The 14841-nt window shown below is 43.1% G+C and overlaps 1 long non-coding RNA gene across 1 annotated transcript; it reads right to left on the minus strand.

Annotated features, from left to right (window-relative positions):
- Positions 1-3120: 3120 nt before the first annotated feature.
- LOC101178390 lies at positions 3121-8466 on the minus strand. The gene is made up of 3 exons (XR_004031229.1): positions 8068-8466; positions 6938-7184; positions 3121-6188 (listed from the first exon to the last, which is right to left on the minus strand). It is a non-coding gene; the product is annotated as an uncharacterized LOC101178390 (long non-coding RNA).
- Between the last annotated feature and the right edge of the window lie 6375 nt (positions 8467-14841).

The raw sequence follows: 14841 nt of genomic DNA on the forward strand, positions 1-14841 counted from the left end.
TTCTTTCCCTTCTCCTCCTGCTCATCTTTTTTTCAAACTGGTTGCCACCTCTAAAATTATAATTTGCTAAACAACAAAAAAACCCTTAAATATAAAAAAATAAAGTGGTGGGAGGATGTGGTTTATTTTGGTCTGCCTTAGGTTCTGGGTGCATGAGCCAGTGCTTATTTTCAGATCTGTCTATTCCTCTTTCTGTGTCTTGTGATCTCACTTAACTCATCTTGCTAGAGTCAACAGATCTCTCCGTGCACAGGAAGCCAGACTATCAAGGCAGCAAAGAGTTTTAAGGCAGCTAAGTGAACAGTTTTGGTTTTTTAAGTGGAAAATTCTTTAAACATGATGCTACATTTTACTTTTGGTAGGTGACTGAAAAAATCCACGAGATGGGAAATTCCATACCTGGTATTTCCTGAGGCCTGCCTAGCAATGGATCTGACCATTTCTTTGCACCTGTGAGCTGTCCTCCCGCTCTGAGCTGCCATCATCTCCATTGCTGTGATCACTGTCATAGCCTCCCTCCACCACTTTGCCTCCCTGCAGTCTGTTGTCAACATAGCAGCCTGGGTGACCTGTGAGAACATGCAAGGTCAACTTTCTGCTCTGCTCAGAATTCCCCCATGGTTTCATGGATTGCAGAGGCTGCTCAGTGGGCTGTCCCACCCCATCTCTCTGGCCTCCCTCCTACTCTTCCCCGCTCTCACTCACTCACTTACTCACTCCCACCTCTCCTGCTGACCAGTCCCTTTGCTACATGCCTCAGGACCTTTGCACTTGCTGTCTCTCTCTCTCTCTCTCTCTCGAATGTTCTTCTCTTGTTCTCTAGGTGGCTTATTCCCTCAGGTTCTTGTTGACTGGCTGCCTTCTCACTGAAGTTTTCTCCAACTTTCCTACTCAAAAGTGGACACTAAACCACCTTTCCTATTGTCATCTCGCTTTGTTTTCCTCCATAGCCCTGTGTACTATCTAATATACTCTACATTTTCTTCCTACTCATTTTGTTTACTGTCCATCTCTCAGTGAATGTGGCCTGTTGAGAACAGGCATTTTATCTGAGTTTTCACTGCCTTATGTCCAGCACAGAACAGTGCCTGGCACGTAGTCAGTGTCCAAAAATGCTTGTTGAATGAATCCGTGGCAGGCTTCAGGGTGGTAGGACAGGAAAGAGAAACACCTGCTGGGCTTCCCTTAACCCAGAGGTTGCAGTCGGGAAGCCCACAGCGACATTTTCTTTAGCTTGCACAGTGTTTTACAAAGACTCAGGTTAGTCATCAATGCTTAAGAATACGGTGACTACATCTCAAAAAAAATAATAATAATATGGTGACTTCACACAACACCCAGAAAACCGGCATAGCTTGAAAATATAGAAAAATCAAAAGTGCCCCTTACATATGGCAATACTGAGCAGTAGCCACTCGCCAAGCCACTTTGATGGGCACTCTCTCCTGTTTCACTCACTACCCAGCCCCTGGTGGGCAGGTGAGTTCTAAGAGGGGAAGGAGGAGATGGAGGGAGAGGTAGGGGGCAAAAGAGGGGGAGGAGGAGAGGGAGAGGAAGGTGGGGGCAGGAACCAGTGCAGCCCCCAGATGCTGCTTTGCCAGCGAGGGGAAAGTGCCCCTTGCATTTAGCTGCCCAGGTTCCCACTGGCAGCTGCTCACAGCGTCCTGGTCCCTCTGATCTTTGAGCTACAGAGCCCTTTGTCACATCCTGGCTCCCTAGCAACAGCAGCCATACAGGCATGTGGTCAAGAATGGATGGGCACAAATGCAGCTTAGGAGAGAAAAGAAAATGTATCTGTTGTTAAAGTGCATACAATTCTCTACACACTTGTTAGAAGTTTCAAGCGGCTTTACCACATCAGTGTTGCTAAATCTGGCAGTCCTATAGTGTCATTGGCTGAGGATTCCAGAGCACATCTTACACACGCCAACCAGGGTGCTCGCTGAACAGAACTAATTAAAGAAGAAGAAAAAAAGGCAAGGAGACATATTTAAGCTTCAACTTCTGAGTTATTATAATTAACAAGTAATAAGAAAAATGATATTCCTTGTTCCTCATCTTGTATTTGTTACATCCTTTTATTCTAGGCACCTTCCGCACCTCCTGCTTGGTTCTGCCTTTGATGGAGCTTGGGCAGAAGTACTAAGTCAACAGCCTCTGCTAGTAGATTTAGAAATAAGAAAAGAGGCGGGGTGCAGTAGCTCATGCCTGTAATCAGCACTTTGGGAGGCCAAGACAGGTGGATCACTTGAGGTCAGGAGTTTGAGACCAGCCCGGCCAAAATGGTGAAACCCTGCCTCTACTAAAAATACAAAACAAATTAGCTGGGCGTGGTGGCGCATACCTGTAGTCCCAGCTACTCGGGAGGCTGAGGCATAAGAATTGCTTGAACCCAGGAGACAGAGGTTGCAGTGAGCCAAGATCCCACCACTGCACTCCAGCCTGGGTGACAGAGTGAGACTCCATCTCAAAAAACAAAACAAAACAAAAAACCAAAAAAAAAAAACAACAACAAAAAGAAATAACAAAAGGCCTGTCAATTAGTTGAATTATTTGTAAAATATTTCTTTTGCCTTATATGTCTGCAACATTGAAAAGATAAAGATGTAACCTATTAACAGATGCAGGTTGCTATAAAATTAAGTTTCTTTAAAATTTAAAAAGCACACCTCCCTCCCATGTCCCCATCTGTCACGATCAACAGTTCCGATTTAAAACCTACACTTTGAAATATGACTACTTCGAATTATGAGAACCACGAATTTAGGTAATTGATTTCTTCTCTCAGATTATTCAGTGTATACCCTGGAAATATGATTAATTAGGCTTGCCTGTATAACAACACATACTGATTTGAGAAAAACTAATGCTGTGTTTAGTAACCTGGACCTTTAGTTTGATTCTGCAAAGAAATTTCTTCACACTGCTTGGTGTATTATCCTTCCCTCAGTAGAAGCTGAAATTGCTTTTGCTAACTAATTGTTGGTTCACTGTTTAATGGCAGGGAAGAGACCTCAGCCAACCAGCAAGCAAGTTTGCTAAGCACCTATAATGTAACCATCACTGTTCCCTGCTGTCTTAGTCTGTTTGTGCTGCTATAACGAATGACCACAACCTGGGTGGAGTAGACAACAAACATTTATTTCTCACAGTTCTGGAGGCTGAGAAGCTAGAGATCAGGGTGCCAGCATGGCTGGGTTTTGGGAAGGGATGGCTTCTGTTATGTTTTCACTTGGCCTTTCACTGGTGATTGCAGGCAGAGAGGGAGCAAGGGATCTAGTGTTTCATCCTCTTGATAAGGGCACTAATCTCATTATGAAGGCCCCACCCTCATGCCCTCATCTAACCCCAATCACCTCCCAGAGGCCCCACTTCCTAATACCAGCAGAGTGGGGATTAGGGCTTCCACATATGGATTCTGGGGGCTACAAACATTCAGCTCGATGGCACAGGCCACAGAGAAGCAAGGATAATTGAGGACCACGAGGGCCTCTGGGACTCATGGTTCATAGAGAGACAGACAAAGAAGCAAGTACAGTGTTTGGAAAACAAACAAAAACCTACCAAGAGTTCTAGAGGATTGTAGAGGGAATGACACTTTTCATAAGCAAAGATCAAGGGGCTGGAAGGACGTGTGACATTTAGGAAACGGTGCCCAGTCTGACTATAATGGTGGTGGCTGCTGTGCCTTCGGCCCCCTTTGCCTATGCCTTTGCACAGTTGCTGCTCCGATTGTGATTGTCACGCCTGGCCTCACTAACCAGTTGTCTTGGGACATAGTTCTGCCTGGCGAATGCAGCCTCTACAACTGGTGCTTTTTCCAAGGTCTTCTTGAGGAGCCAAAACAAGCTCCCCAGAGACAAGAAAAAAGCGTGCACTGAGGACCGCCCGCTCCCTCCTGGCGACATATCAGACTGGTATCTGAGGAGGGTGCTCTCTCCTGCCACCTGCAGGACACGGGGCCACCCTTGGGATGTGCCCGGTGCAGGAATGCTGGGGCGAAGGGGACTTCACTGGGCAGAGGGAGCCTTTGGGTATGGGAGGGTCTGGGGTAGAGGTGGTGGACCCCATCAGTCATCACAGACCGTGCCCTGGGGATGCTGGCGCCACTCCAGCCGCATGGTGGGCAGGCATCAGAGATTCATTCTAAAAAGATAAACAAGGCATGGATTTGGGAGTGTGGGAGGCAGGAAGGCTGCGTTCCGAGCCATCAAATGCAATGGCGCCTTCATGTGAAGTTGGGGAGACTGAAGGCAGAAGTGTTCCCTCTGCCTTGCTGAAAACTGGAGCTGCTGGGTGAAGAACAGGGTGATTACCCACGTCTGACTTTCCTGTTTACATCTGGGGTGCCAGGGCCTAACGATCCCTCCCCCTACCCCCATTTCTCCAGGAAGCCTTGAAATCCATTGCCAAGCAGGGCACCAGAGTTCCTGGGCCTCGCCTGCAAATCAGGTCCTCACCAGCATCCTCCCTTCATTGTGGGACCTTCTCATTTCTGCGGCGTTTTCCGTCACACCAAAACCTAAGACTAAGTACCCTTACCATCCTAATGTTCCTAATGATTGTCTATACCTCCTGAAGTTTCCTGTCACCTTCTCTTCAAGTAGCTTTGCCATTAACTGGGTCCCTTTAAGCAGGTTGCTGAATCCCAGTTTTCACCTCTATAGCAAGAAGGACTAGAATCAGATAATTTCTAAGATCCCTACCAGGTAAAGAGGAGAATACCAGCATCCACTCAGACTTTTCCTACACATATTGGCTCCTGTAGGAAGTAAATTGAAAGGAAATGGGAAGGAGAGACAGCACGTATTGAATTTCTCATTAGCCCCACTGCCTGGTTCTCATTAGTGAGCCTTCCGGGTTACAGGCACAAGGGCCAGGACTTATTTTCATGGCTGAATAGCACATGTGAAATGTAGGCGATTTCTAATCCATATTATATGAGCTCCACACTTTGCTATCTTATAAAGTAATGGGCAACGCTCAAGGAAAACCCCATCAGAATGACGGGCTAATCCTTCAGGGGGAAAATATTGCTGTTCTGCATAAGCTTTGGCTCTCTGCTTAATTAATCCCTAAAACTTTCAGGCCTTAATGAGAATAATTAGACTTGACAGTACTGAGCTTAATGCACAACTACAGACAACAAAAACCGTGTTCGGTTTATAAGCTTCCCAGAGCTTGCTGAAAGACAGGCTAATGTTATTTACAGCAGCCCCAGTGAGGGGCCGGACAAAGGTTGGGACTGGAAATGTGCTTGGCTCTCCCTGAGGACAATTTCTCTGAGGAACGGGGTACTATAGCCCCCTTTTGTGGCTTTCCCTCCCTAACAAACCGTGGTCTAGACAGGACCTGGCTAGAAATTCCCTTATTACCACCCCGGCCAGACTCCATTTATCATCACCTTGAATGTAATGCTCGCGCAAAACCTCCGGGCTTTTCCCGTTCACATAACGAATCGAGGGAGGCAGAGCTCTTACGGTGCTCCAGCCAGTGTCTGCCCGCTTTTGGAAATACCTCATTTTCCAGAAAAGCATTCATTTGTCAACAGAGGGATAATGCTAAAACCTTAAAGACAAATCGACCAGAAGGCAGGGATGGGAGAAGCAGGCAGGGTACAGCCTGGGAGAGACGGCAGCTTTGCCTCGGTGCAGTTTATTTGATTTGTTAGCCTTGTGCCAGCCTCAGTCTTCTCCAAGAAGAGGTTTAAATCTCTTCTTGAAACGGTTTGAGCGTACACTCCCCAAACAGAGAGTCCGGAAGTATCCCTCTGGCACTGCAGGGATGTCCAAGTTAATTTTGTCTGTATCCCTGAGAGGCTTTTCAATGAGGGGCCAAACAACTGCGCAGGTTCTGGGTGTTGGGTGAAGCCTGTCTCCAAACTTGGGCGAAGCTGTTGGAGCTGGGCATGCAGACTCGGGCAGGAAAACCATCCCACCTGGTGAGATGGCATTAGGAGTCCTTAGGAATAGGGATGGATTTCTGCACATTCCATTGGTGCTGATTATCGCAGGAGATATGAAAGTGGTGATCAAAGCTACCTTAACCATCCTCGAGATTATAACAAAAGTGATAAAGTCCATATGGAGAGAGATTCTTCTCAGAAATGAGAAACTGCAGATAAGCAGAATGACTGTCCAGTGCTTCTCAGTTTTGACATAATCTATGAGTTCAGAGTTCTTGCAGATCTAAGGAGATGAAAGGAAGAGGGTGCAACATTGGGATTCAAAAGCCAACATGTTACCTTTTTAAAAACAGAAATCAATACACACACATGCCTGTGTACACACACACACACACACACACACACACAAAGCAATGTGAGGACAGGAACTTTGACCCTGGAAATGGCACTAGGCTAGAGAGCTTTGTTTTTAATTTTCAATCAAGGATCTAAAACAGACTTCAAAGGGCATTTAAGCTGACAGTTTTATTTGCTCCTTGAGGAAGAGGAAAGATGAATAAGCGTAAAGACAGATCATTCGCAAAATAATTGCAGCCCTGACATATCTAAATGAGTCTGTAAAAGAAAATACTGTGGCAATTGATCTTATTAATTAGAGATGTACCACGATGGTAATACCCACTTATCCACAGATTGCCTGCAGCTACAAAAATAAAATAAAATAAAATAAAATTAACCACTTTCTCCTGGAGAACACAATTTCTTTCCCTCCCTGCCATAGAAAGTCAGCTGGGAAAAAAATCCCTGGTGATCTCCTCTTCTCTCCGCAGTGGGTAACAGCCCTTAGAGGGCAGTGTGGATGGGTTTCCTTTCTGCCTGTGGAGCGTTGGGTTTATACTGGATTGCACGATGCCTCGCGTGGTACAGTGGCTTGTCGCAATTGATTGAACATGTAATCTGACAAACAAACAAACAAAAATGGGCTACAAAAAAAGAGAGAGCTGACTTTTTAAGCCTGTATGTGTCATTTACCTGTGACGAACAGCAGTAAGTGCCATGGCAGGCCCGACTCTCTCCATTGCTCATTCTGCCTCTGCTCTTTCCATTATCTTATTTCTGTGAACAATTGCTTAGCATACGGAATACACTCGAACAGAATAGCCCAGCGATAAAACGCTGAGTGACGATTGGGTGGCAGCCACCTCTGAGTGCGGTCCAGCCGTGTGCCATTGGAGGCAAATCTACAGGTTGCTGGATTTGAAACTTACGTAAACACTCACTGTATTATTGCAGAAGAGAGAGAGAATGGGAGAGAGAAAGGAAGAGGAAGAGGACAAGAAGAGGAAAGAGAGGAGGAAGGGAAGAGGTGGGTAAATAATAAATTGTTTAGGAGTGGAAGAATCATCTAGTGCTACTCCAGTAATTTCAAGGGTTGTGTGTGTGTGTGTGTGTCTGTATGTGTGTGTGTATTTTGGGCACTTGTGGGCAGGGGAGATCAAAGTGGGAGTACAGGCACAACTGTGTTTATAAGGCAAGTGGGAACTAAAACCCAGCCTTTGGTGTCTCACCAAGATGGACACAGTGGCAGGGCCCTGTATCTGCCCCTCAAGGGGGAGGTTTTTACTAACTTGCACCAAGGCCTAGCGGGGCCAGAGGGTGAAGAGTGGTGTGATTTGAAAACAAAGCAGGGCAACAGGTTTGATGTTAAAAATGATCCATGTCACCCTTGATCTTCCAACTTGTCTGGAATAGAAAAACTCATGGCCAGCAGACTCCAAGCACATATTGATATTACCCACACAAAGTTAAAAAAAAAAAAAAAGACATGAAGTAGTGAGGTGTAGTGGTGGTGTGCAGCTGTAGTCCCAGTGACTCAGGAGGCTGAGGCAAAAGGATGGCAAGTTTGAGGCTGCTGGGAGCTATGATCGTCCCACTGTACTCCAACGTGGGCAGCAGAGCAAGATTCTGTCTCAAAAAATAAAAAAAGAAGGACATGATTCTTTCAAAAGCAAAATACATTTTAATATCACTGTGACTGTGCCTTGACTTTCCTGGAGTAACAAGATTAAATTTACTATGAAATTTCAAATTAACTTTAAAGGAGGACTTGACAGCTTTTGCAGGATGTAGGGACGCCCAAGCCCATCTCACCTTCCTCTTACCTCCTGGAAGCAGCATCTTTATTGAGATGTGAAGAGCAAATATGGCTCATTGGTTCTTGGTGTCACCTGCTACAGGGACTCACCAGTTCTGACCTCCAGATTAACCAGGGTGAACGCAGATGCAGGAGATGCTGTGTGAATGCTGGGGAAGGCCATGGAAAAACACAGGCCTGAGTAGCCGACAGGCCCCAGTCAGGGAAAGAAAAAGAATGCTCCCAACAGATCAAAGCCCACAGTCTCTTAAAATGGAAATGAACATTTAAAAAAGGCCTTTCTCAAGGGAGAAATATGCAGTAAATCAGAGCTTTTGAAAGACAACTGGGGCCTGTGCCGGTTTTTGAATAACCCGTCGTTTAATAAATGTTCTATTTTTGACCCTTTAGGGAAATATACAACTCCATCTGAAACTTATGAGCCAAAATAATTTAACTTTTTTTCCATCACATTTTTATAGGTTTTGTGATGGAGACAAATGATCTGGAAGCTTTCTTTTTAAGGCTTTATGATGAGGCGAGGTCATTTAACGAGAGAGAAATGGTTTTCTCTGCACACCAGCTCTGACTTGGTGAGTGTTTGGCTAGTTAGTCCCAGCATCTGGAGTCTCAGGATCCACAACGAGGAAGCTGTGCATGGAGTTTTGAGGAATTGTTCTTGGTTTCCTTTGTAAGGGCTTCATGAAAAGCATGTAAACATGCTATACTCATTGTAGATCATCTCTTCTAACGTGTGTGTGTGTGCATGCGTGTACATAGAACATTTGAAACTGTGCATCAGTGACTGTGCCTTGACTGTATGAAACTATATGTCATGCATCCTCTGTACTGGTGAAAAGGAAGTACTTAATGTATGTTGGAATTAAGTTGTTGGAGGTTTTCCACATCTTTTCTAATCCCTAGGATCCTAGGCACACAGTTTGTCCACAGTATATTCTCGTTGTCTTGTTGCGTTGTTTTATAAAATCTTACCTATCTTCAACTGCCTTTGGACTGACACATACTGGACCTGAGAGATCAGCTTCCTGTCCACCAGAGCCTTGAATTGTTAAAAATGTTACAGGCTCATTTTACCTCTGATGAGTGGGTGCAGCAAAATCCCGGGAGCAGATGTCCCACATTTACTCACATTGCTCCGTCACATCCCTTTCTGCTGGGTCCTGAGAGCAGCCTTCTCCCTGGCACCCAGCTGGGATTCCCACTAACCCGACTCAGGTTCAAGGGCTGAGGGAATTCAGGATCTGAGGGATGGCTCAAAGACCACATGGAGTTCGGTTTTGCATGTTTTCTTTGAGTGCCAGCCAGCAAAGACCGTGGCCTCACATAATTTTTCTGCCGGGTGTGGAATAGTGCCATAGAAAGATGATTCATGAGAAGAAATTGTCAAGTTTCTGCCTGGAACTGAATGGAAAAAACTTGGTTGAAAAAAATCCCAGACATGCACACAGAAGATACATAGGACCAAATTTATATCTTTAGCTTTGGGAATCTACATTCATTATTTCTCTCACTTGACTTGAAAATGGGTAAAAATCTGGCCACAGTGCTCTTGTTGGGTTATAAATAAGATTTTTGTTTTTATATTAGCGTCTGGCCCATAATAGTCGCTGATATTTACTTTGTGTTGCTCAGTTTATAAGGTGTTTTTTTTCCTGTGTATTTAAATTGCATATTAGACCTGAATATAGTATTTTTATTTTACAATAAGAAAACTAAATCTTTGTGAGAGCAACATGGACAATACCAGTGTAAGTAATTTAATCCAAGCCCTCTGCATTCTGCAACCTTTGTTTTAGCCACAAGGTGATTCTATTTGGTGGTTGCATTCCAACAGCAATTCTCTGACACCAACTGGGTGTCCTACAATTCAATTCAATACATTTTGACACTAGCTACCCCTATTTAACATCAGAACCCACAAGGTAAAGGGCAAGGTCCCTAATGATACTGCCCTTACTCACATACCAGCTACAAACAGGGTCCCCAGGCTATCCTCACTTCAGTCTGACTTGGCAACAAATTTGGGGGTTCCCACAACTCCCTCCGGCTCAAGAATTCAATAGAATGGCTTATGAAACTCAAGTAAGCACTATACTTACTGTTACCATTTTATTATAAAGGACACAGATGAATAGCAAGAGAGATACACAGGGCAAGGCCTTGGGGGTAGAGGTGGGGAGCAGAGCTTCCCAGCACATGGATGTGTTCACAACCCAGGAACTTCTCGGGGCCTCCCTATTTCAGTGTTTTATTAAGGTTTCATTATGTAGACATGATTTATTTAAATACTGGTCTTGGTGACTGAACCCAACCTCTAGTCCTTCTACCTTCCCCAGAGGGTCAGAGTGGGGCTGAAATTCTAACTCTTTAATCATGTGGTTGGTTTATCTGGCGACCAACTCCCATCCTAAAGCTATCTAGGAGCCCTGTAATAAGTTACCTTATTAGCATAAACTCAGGTATTGTAGAAAGAGGCTTGTTACGAATAGCAAGACAGTTCTATCATTCAGCAAAGTCCAAGGGTTATTGAAGCTGTGTGCCAGCAACTGGGGATAATGACCAGTTATTTTCTGTATAATGTCTGTAGTAGGCATTCCAACTAGGGCCAACAACAACACCTTCCCTTTTTGTAGGTGCAAGCTGTCCCCCACCTCAAGAGGTGGGTTTATTTTTCCCTCCCTTGAATGTGACGTGCTTTGACTAACAAAAGTGACATTCTAAAACTTCTGAGCCCAAGCCTTTCAAGAACTGGCAGCTTCTAATTTTTCTCTCTTGGAATGTTCCCTTTTGGGAGTCAGCTGTCATGCTTTTAGGAAATTCAGGTTAGATGTTTGGAAGATGAGGAACTGTATTGAGAGAGAGCCTGAGGGATGAAAGATCATCTTGGAAGTTCCGCTCTCTGCCAAGCTCCCAGCTGAATGCAGCCAGATCAGTGATGCCAACTATACCATATGGAGTAGAAGACCATCCTGGCTGACCTAACTCAACTTGCAGCATTGTGATATGCCATAAATTACAGCTTTAAGCCATTAAGTTTAGGCTGGTTTGTTGCACAGCAGCAGATAACTGAAACATGGACCTATTAAGATCCTTCTGAAAGTTTAGTATTTTGGCAACAAAATCTCACAAAATGTCTTTCCCAGACGCACCTCAGTTATGTAGGATTCTATTATATGCAGAAGAATGTAAAAGTGAGGCTGAACATAAAAAGTTTAGAGCAACATATCCTGTATTAAAAAATTACAATATTGGATCTGATTAATTTTGGTTGTGTTTTCTCCAATGTTTCTTTCACCTGTCTTCCTGTCACTCCTTTCCAGGTACTTTTCTGTGTCCTTCTGATTCACTCACTTGGTGAGCCTAGTACAATAACTAACTATAAATTCATGAAACTCCTTCCTAAACATCTATACAAGGACTTACTTTTCCAACTAGGTTTTGTTTCTCATTAGAGACACCATTTTCATTACCTACATTTTTTTGGAACTCTGTACCCAAAGACCCAACAATGCAGTGGTATTTACAGAAAAAGGAAACTTACATTCTTGTAACAAGTTCAAAAAGAAAGAACCCGGTTGGCAGGGTGGATCTACTTCACGCAGTCATCCAGGGACCCAGGTTTCTTGTATTATCAGCATAATAATCAGAGTAGCTGCCATCTGCTAGGTCAATGCTGGGTTCCTATGGTTCTTGGGAGATGGAAACAGTCATGGAGAGCTCATGTGCAATATTTTGTACCAAGGTCTGGAAATGACCCATAGTACTTCTATTTTCTGTTAAGAATCTAGTCACGTGGCCACACCTGGTAATCACCAGCTGGGTAGCCATGTGCCCAGATGCCATTTTACTATTATAGAAGCTACATACTCAGCTTCCACATAATACAAAAGAAGAAAGAATAAGTTTTGGTAAATAATTAGAAATATGTGCCACAGACCATACACACCATGGAATACTATGCAGCCATAAGAAAGGATGAGTTCATGTCCTTTGCAGGGACATGGATGAAGCTGGAAACCATCATTCTCAGCAAACTATCACAAGGACAGAAAACCAAAAACCGCATGTTCTCACGCATAGGTGGGAATTGAACAATGAGAACACATGGACATAGGGCGGGGAAGATCACACCCCAGGGCCTGTCATGGGGTGGGGGTCAGGGGGAGGGATAGCATTAGGAGAAACACCTAATGTAAATGACCAGTTAATGGGTGCAGCAAACCAACATGGCACATGTATACCTATGTAACAAACCTGTACATTGTGCACATGTACCCTAGAACTTAACGTATAATGCAAAAAAAAAAAAAAAAAAAAAAAAAAAAAAAATGCCACAGACATGTCGCAGTTTTTGAAAGCAATTTTTTAAAAAATGGAAACTGGCATTCAAAAATTTGAAAAATGGCAGTGGGATCATTGTAATAATCGCTTTGGCTAACAAGGGTAATAATACTTTAAAGTAGAAACAAGGCTAATCCTTTAAAGGGACGAATCTTTTGTTTATGCATGTATAAAGTCTGAAATGTTTGTTTCAACAGTTCATTAAAGTATTGTTAGTCGTAGCTAATATTTTACCCCTTCGTGACTTCTGTCTTCTTCTAGGAGCCAAGCCTAAGAAGGCATCAACTCAACAGCTTCAGGTCCCAAGGAGATGTGGTATAATTGGCACACAGCAGTTCACATTCTGCCTGCTAGCTACTTCCAAACACTCCTCAAATAAGTATGCAGAGCCATTTCCTCCTATTTTTGACTTCTCACAGCCCTATTCCACCCTTGTATTTTCACCAGTGTTAACTTGTGAGGAAAAACTAGCACCTCATCTTCTTATTTTGTGTGGCTTACAAATTGCCACATATTAAATGGACATATTTGATTTAGTGGCATACATTTAAATGTTTAAAATATGAGGAGTGTTCAGGGAATGCCATTTCACTTAGCAGTCAGTGCTAACATCATTTTTTGAAATGCTCCCCATTTCTACGATGTAGCCAAAGCTTTATTTATCATCAGATTTGCATTTTGTGATGTATTCTTGAGCCAGCCAAACTCATCTAAAAGCAAGCTCATTTAATGCAAAGTAGATTTAAATGTGACTGCTTTAAAATGGACCACCCTGTTTAAATGATCCTCCGGATGTAATTAGAAAAAACTCGAGTTCCTAGGATAGGAAAAAAAAAAAGGGTGAACTAAATGATTTCTCTCTCCCTGGGTAATTTTTGACCACGCACCAATAAAACTGCTGATCATGAAATGATTTATTTTTAATGTAACTTTCCCACAAACGGTTTAACAGGAGGTGGTTTAGAAATGGTGCACCACATTTGAGCAGACGTCGAAAGTGTATAACAAACCATGATGTTTACAGCCTTCAGCGTCCCAGCCTCTTCAGACAAGAGAGAAAAAGAGGGACAAAAAGAGAAAACAGAAAGAAAGACGAAAAGAAACAAAAAACAGTAGAGTTGCGAGACAGTCTATACTCCAGTTTTGACTTATATTCAGAAGTATCTTGTTATCTCATGGGGGAACTCAGGCTCTGTTATCCTAACTCCATTTCCATACCAGTAGTAGTGAGTGATGGTGATGTTATTTAGGAGCTATTCACATAAAAGCTTACCATCCAAAGAGGATCTGGTAGTATTAGCATGCTTGTCAAATCTCCCATCCTCTACACAATGAAGAACCTCGAAACAGAGCTGCCTCTTCCCAAGCCCTGATGAGGCCACGCTTGGTGCCAGCCATTAAAAATAAAAGCCCGTTAAACTTTCAGGACATGCTTGCACATTTTTGGGCACCGCCAAGTTTTCAAGATTTGAGCCAGTTCAGTGATAGTATCAGCAGACCAGCATCTCCTAGGCAATGAAAGTAGTTACCATGGAAACCCCAGAGCTGCACCCATCAACAGCTTTACAATTTTGACAGTTCAGAAAGTGACTATTTAGGAATTTCAATTAGAGCAGAAACATACACATTTAGATGAACAAAATGCTTAAAAAGTCTATAGGAAATGATTTAGATATATATAAATATATATTTTAAATCAGAATGCAGACTCCTAAATATATTCTGCGTGTAGAAGTGAATTTCAGGAATAATGTAAAAAGCACTTGGTAACGAAAAAAGATGTTAAAGTTCTTTTATCCCTTTTCCTTCCTTGGAAAGGAAATAGGCACCAAGAATAAATAAGTTGTGAAAAATGATCAGCGGATTTTTTTAACAGGGTAGTCACAATATGCCATGCTTGTTAAGTCAGAACTTGTGCATATTATTAAGAAATATTTTAGAATTTTATATTTGCCAATTCCTCATATTTGAACAGTTCTGGCAGGGGAGTCTTTCTTACATCTCTGCTGTAAGAGCTATAACTTTTTTTTTCCTTTTTATAATAAAGGAAATTGAGGTTCCTGAGGATGGATGGGCTCCACACAGTGGATTCCAAATCAGGACCAGACTCCAATCACTTTGAGCCCTGGTTACTCTTTAATTCATTGGCAACAACAGCTGCTCAAATGAAAAGAGCCACATCAACAAATCCTTCAAACAGAAAGTCAGGCCCTGTTAAATAAAATATACACAAAGCAGAAAACTCAGATCTATAATAAAAGAAACAGGTCCTGTTACTAGAGATACACAATGGTAATAGCAATAATATTCATTTGCAATGGTTAATACTAATATTAGTATTAATGTCAACTTCACTCCTAAGAATAGCTGTGCTAGTTATCTTGGTTTTTCTCCTCCATCAGATCCAAGCTCTATGCCCCCCAAAACTGACCCCATGGAC

The sequence above is a fragment of the Nomascus leucogenys genome, chromosome 8, assembly GCF_006542625.1.
Source record: "Nomascus leucogenys isolate Asia chromosome 8, Asia_NLE_v1, whole genome shotgun sequence".
Taxonomy (NCBI): domain Eukaryota; kingdom Metazoa; phylum Chordata; class Mammalia; order Primates; family Hylobatidae; genus Nomascus; species Nomascus leucogenys.